Source organism: Oncorhynchus tshawytscha, linkage group LG24 (assembly GCF_018296145.1).
Source record: "Oncorhynchus tshawytscha isolate Ot180627B linkage group LG24, Otsh_v2.0, whole genome shotgun sequence".
NCBI classification, from domain to species: Eukaryota; Metazoa; Chordata; class Actinopteri; order Salmoniformes; family Salmonidae; genus Oncorhynchus; species Oncorhynchus tshawytscha.
This window is the reverse complement of record NC_056452.1, coordinates 21,635,207-21,641,206: the sequence shown is the minus strand read 5'-3', so window position 1 is coordinate 21,641,206 and position 6,000 is coordinate 21,635,207. Positions and strand designations below refer to the sequence as shown.

Sequence of the window (6,000 nt, the reverse complement as noted above, 5' to 3'; positions counted from 1 at the left end):
ATACCTGGGTCTCGCTTAGCTGACAGAACTGCCCTCTGCTATAAGAGACAAGGGCTGAGAGACTCCATACATAGTACACAGGTATTATGGTATGTACAGTATGTGTGTATGTGTCTGTGTCGATGTGTGTTACCTTTGAGATCCAGGTTCTTGGCCCCCATAGTGGTCTGTGTAGTGACCTTGGTGTCTATCTTAACAGTGTGCAGGTTGTTGGTGTCTCTGGATATGAGGACGTTGTGCCAGTGGTTGTCATTCAGAGGAGAGTTGGAGTTCCCTTTGATCAGGTGAGCCCCGTTCCCCAGGTCGGACACATAGTGGAGGTAGCTGGGGAGGGAGGGAGATTAGGAACGTTACAATATGAACTTTAATACCTGAGTAGATAGTAGATAGATATCTAACTCTGACCAGTCCTTTCATCAAGTGGAATCATCTCCTCTGTTCAGTAGCAGTAGTGTATAGACACACAGGTAATTACCCTTTGACCAGCTCCACCACTATGAAGTCGTTTCCGTCTCCTCTGTTGTAGAGTACGAGTCCGTCCGGGGAGGTGGTTTTGAACTGGAGGAACAGGTGCATGGAGTAGTAGGCCTGGAGCGTTGGCAGGGTCACGTAGCTCGACCGTGACCTGAATGTCACCGGGTCTGCCACGATGCTCTTATAACCAATCACAGCGTTCAGCTCGCAATAGTCGATGTCGCCGTTCTTACCTAGGATCGAGATGACCAAGGATGAGGTGTGTGTAGTTGTGTACGTACGTGTAAGGTGCTGTGTTGGGGATGAGTTACTTACTTAAAACACTAATGTATTACATATTACTTGTTACATTTAACTAAAGTAAGGCGTTATATTACAATATTACATTGTGTGGAAAGTAACGCATTATATTCTAATATTACAATGAGCAACGTCAGCTTTGATCAGTAGTTGCACCTTTCGTCTGTGGCGCTGCCTTGCTAGTCTACAAGTACTGCTGCTTAATCCGTCATATCTAGTGTAAGCCCAATGTCTGTACAGCTAACCTATCTTTTCATTCAAAATCTGTCTCTCGAGCCGCCAGATCTGGTCACAGTCCGCACTTACGGGGACCCATAGAGACGTATAGAGGGCACTCTATGGGCTTTGCTACCACAGAAGCGTGTTCAATGGCAAAGATCAGAGACGTGCCATCTATACATTTCTATGGACAACAGCTGTCATGACATTTCTCCAGCCTTTCTCCACTCGCCCCACAACTAAATGAGGAAACAAGTTGAGATCGGCTCATGGAAACGCGCCCGTTAAGAGATATGATTGTGAAAGTAAGGCACTCGTTGTTTGACAAAGTAACTGTAGTAATGTTACTCAGAAAAGTAATCTGATTATATAACATGTTACCACCAACACTGGTGTGTGTGTGTGAGGTGCGTGTATGCGTGTGTGAGGTGTGTGTATGTGTGGGTGTGTGTAGGTGTGTGTGTGTTTACTGTCCTTACAGAGGTCTACATAGGGCATCCCGTTGAGGGTGAGGCCCTGTAGGTGCCCTATGAAGTTGGAGGGCACAGCAGGCATGAAGCGCTTCTCCGTCACAATGCCTGTCTCCACGTTGTGGAACTCCAGCTGGGTGTGGTCACCTGCCATCTGACCTGGAGGGGTTAGAGGTCAGGGGTCAGGGGAGAGGTTAGCAGACCGGGGTCAAATACATTGAAGCACTTGAGGTGCACTTGATTTAGCTTCACCGGAGTGCAGGGTGAGTGGAGTTTGCACTTTTGGGACTATTCCATTGGCTACATTGGACCAGGTCAGCTAAATACAAGACACTTGGGCTTGAATGTACTTGAACAATGTCTGCAGGTTATGGGTTTGAGGCCAGGGGTTAAGGTTAGGACTGAAAGGTCAGGGTTGACAGCGTTGGGGGGTTGCTATGGTTACCTTCTACAGATTGCAGGTCGTCGACGGTGAGTTTGAGGCTTTTCCCGCGTCGCACCACTCTGACAGTGTGCCACTCATTATCATTCAGCCCCAGCCCTGCAAAGATGGTCTCTGGACCCTTACCTACACACATTCCAGTTAGTTAATATACACACACATACACCTTACGCACACCCACACGAAGGGTTAACACATGCACACATGCAGGCAAGCACGCAAGCACGCACGCACAAACCCACACACACATTCTCCACCGTCTCCTGCCAGTGTCCTACCCTATCTGACCACATGGTGGCACTAGATACTCAGCTCTGTAGCAAGAGGGACGTAGAGCAGTAATACAGCAGGAGGAACTCTCTCCTTCCCCTTTTCTCTACTTTCATCCCTCTCTCTCTCTCCTTCCCCTTTTCTCTCCTTTCATCCCTCTCTCTCTCTCCTTCCCCTTTTCTCTACTTTCATCCCCCTCTCTCCTTTCATCCCTCTCTCTCTCCTTCCCCTTTTCTCTCCTTTCATCCCCCTCTCTCTCTCCTTCCCCTTTTCTCTCTCCCTTCATCCCTCTCTCTCTCCTTCCTTTCCTCTCCTTTCATCCCCCTCTCTCTCCTTTCATCCCTCTCTCTCTCCTTCCCCTTTTCTCTCTCCCTTCATCCCTCTCTCTCTCATTTTCTCTCTCCTTTCGTCCCTTTCTCTCTCCTAATTTTCTCTCTCTAGTTTCTGTTGAAGGCGATCTCTGGGGAGTGGTGTGAGTCTCTCTCCCTCTCACCAGGATAGACCAGAGTGTCAGTGTGTGTAGGGGGGTGATAAGCTATAGGAGGAATGAGAAGATGAGAGGTAAACAGCCTGACAGATTCAGCTGTGGGAAATGGCAGCACCATGACACACACACACACACACACATCATATTGCCACGTGTGAGGTCTTTGTGTATATGCATGTGTAGGTGAGGTATGTGTGAGTGTAGGTGACTTGTGTGTGTGTTAGGTGTGATTAGTTTTCAGGAGAGGACAGAGGGCTCCCCTGAGGAGTCTCAGCTGTGCTCTGGGCACAAGTCTCTCATCCCATTACCATGGATCACTGCCTGAGATTGGTGTTTTTTTTGTGTGTGTGTGTGTGTGTGTGACCGCACACTGTTGGGGTGAATAGGCTGATGTGAGAATGAGGCAGTGATCCATGCCAACCTGAGAACAGCCAGGACACACACACACACATGTACACACACACACACACACACACACACACACACACACAGGACATGAAATATGGTAATGGAAGAGTGACTAATTTGCGGAAAAAATTGTCTACCGATGGAACTTATACAAATGAAATGTATGTAATATTGTATTTACTGAGTTGTACGAACTCTTGTCATGTTTTATAATCAACTCCTAATATTAAGCTCTTTCAATGGCAGTATTTTTTTTTACTCCAAATGGCTGATAATAACTCATAATGGCTGATCATTACAAAATCATAATAACACCTTTTAAGGTTTCTATGCTTATGAAAAGCATTATGTTACATACTGCCGATAGACATAGACAAGTTGTCTAGGTATGTTCCCATGGCAACACCTTCTCCCTTTGTCAGTACCAGGATGCCGTCATAGAGTCGTCTTCCGTGGTGAAAGGACAAACACACATACACAGAGCTCAACTCACGACAGCCTACAGACAAACAAAGCACTCAGAGGAAGGGAGGGGTGGATGGATAGATGGCTGGATGGATGGAGGGAAGAAAAAGGATGGAGGGGTAGAGAATCTTTCATTTTCAGCATGAAGGAGATATAATTACCCAGAAGCCCTGAGAAGCTTTCAGTCCATCTCCGTGACGGAACTCCACACCTCCACACTCCTCTGTACACCTCTCTCTGTCTCTTTTTCCTTGGCTCTTCTCTCTCTTCCCTGTGTACCTCACCCCTTTTCCTGTTCCCCCTCTCACCTTATTCACTAACACACCCCCATCCCCCTTTTCCTGTTCCCCCTCTCACCTCATTCACTAACACCCCCCTTTTCCCGTTCCCCCTCTCACCTCATTCACTAACACCCCCTTTTCCCGTTCCCCCTCTCACCTTATTCACTAACACCCCCATCCCCCATTTTCCTGTTCCCCCTCTCACCTCATTCACTAACACTCACCTCATTCACTAACCCCCTTTTTCCTGTTCCCCCTCTCACCTAACACACCCCCCCTTTTTCCTGTTTTCACTAACACCCCCACCCCACCCTTTTTCCTGTTCCCCCTCTCACCTCATTCACTAACACCCCCCCTTTTTCCCGTTCCCCCTCTCACCTCATTCACTAACACCCCCACCCCCCCTTTTCCTGTTCCCCCTCTCACCTTATTCACTTACACCCCCACCCCACCCTTTTTCCTGTTCCCCCTCTCACCTTATTCACTTACACCCCCACCCCACCCTTTTTCCTGTTCCCCCCCTCTCACCTCATTCACTTTTTCCTGTTCCCACCCCCACCCCCACCCCACCCTTTTTCCTGTTCCCCCTCTCACCTTATTCACTAACACCCCCACCCCACCCTTTTTCCTGTTCCCCCTCTCACCTTATTCACTTACACCCCCACCCCACCCTTTTTCCTGTTCCCCCTCTCACCTCATTCACTAACACCCCCACCCCACCCTTTTCCTGTTCCCCCTCTCACCTTATTCACTTACACCCCCACCCCACCCTTTTTTTTCCTGTTACACCCCCCTCTCACCTTATTCACTTACACCCCCACCCCACCCTTTTCCTGTTCCCCTCTCACCTTATTCACTTACACCCCCACCCCACCCTTTTTTCCTGTTCCCCCTCTCACCTTATTCACTAACACCCCCACCCCACCCTTTTCCTGTTCCCCCTCTCACCTTATTCACTTACACCCCCCCCACCCCCCCCTTTTCCTGTTCCCCCTTTTTCCTCCCACCTTATTCACTTACACCCCCACCCCACCATTTTCCTGTTCCCCCTCTCACCTTATTCACTAACACCCCCACCCCCCCCCTTTTCCTGTTCCCCCTCTCACCTTATTCACTAACACCCCCCACCCCACCCTTTTCCTGTTCCCCCTCTCACCTTATTCACTTACACCCCCACCCCACCCTTTTCCTGTTCCCCCCCTCTCACCTCATTCACTTACACCCCCCCCCCCTTTTCCTGTTCCCCCTCTCACCTCATTCACTTACACCCCCACCCCACCCTTTTTCCTGTTCCCCCTCTCACCTCATTCACTTACACCCCCACCCCCCCTTTTCCTGTTCCCCCTCTCACCTCATCACTTACACCCCCACCCCACCCTTTTCCTGTTCCCCTCTCACCTTATTCACTTACACCCCCACCCCACCCTTTTCCCCCCCTTTTTCCTGTTCCCCCCTCTCACCTCATTCACTTACACCCCCTGTTCCCCCCCCTTTTTCCTGTTCCCCCCTCTCACCTCATTCACTTACACCCCCCCACCCCCCCTTTTCCTGTTCCCCCTCTCACCTCATTCACTTACACCCCCACCCCACCCTTTTTCCTGTTCCCCCTCTCACCTTATTCACTTACCCCACCCTTTTCCTGTTCCCCCCCACCTCCCTTACACCCCCCCCACCCCCCTTTTCCTGTTCCCCCTCTCAACTCACTTACACCCCCACCCCACCCTTTTCCTGTTCCCCCCCCCCTCTCACCTCACCCCCACCCCACCCCCTTTTCCTGTTCCCCTCTCACCTCACCCCCACCCCCTTTTTCCTCACTCTGTCTTTCCTCTCTTACATTATCTCTAAAATGGCTGCCTTAGTAACCCTGGACTCTAGCAGAATCAAACACACAGTCACACACACCAGCACACACAAACACACACAAGTTCTAACACACACACACACACACACGTTCTAACACACACAGAGGTAGTGTGAGATGGAGCGTGACTTACTGGCGGTACAGTTAATCCTGATACAGTCTGGAGGGAGAGCAGAGCAGAGGGTTAACACTGCACAAAGATACAACTCCACGCGCTGGGGACCAACACACCAACACACTCCACACACACACACACCTCGCTGAGAACACACACTCTCCCTGCCTTCTGAGGGCAAGCTGGGAGGAGGTTATTGGCTAATCAA

At 50.0% G+C, this 6,000-nt stretch overlaps 1 pseudogene; it reads right to left on the bottom strand.

Annotated features, from left to right (window-relative positions):
* LOC112223432 overlaps positions 1-6,000 on the bottom strand; it is an 82,244-nt pseudogene that overhangs the window by 22,109 nt on the left and 54,135 nt on the right.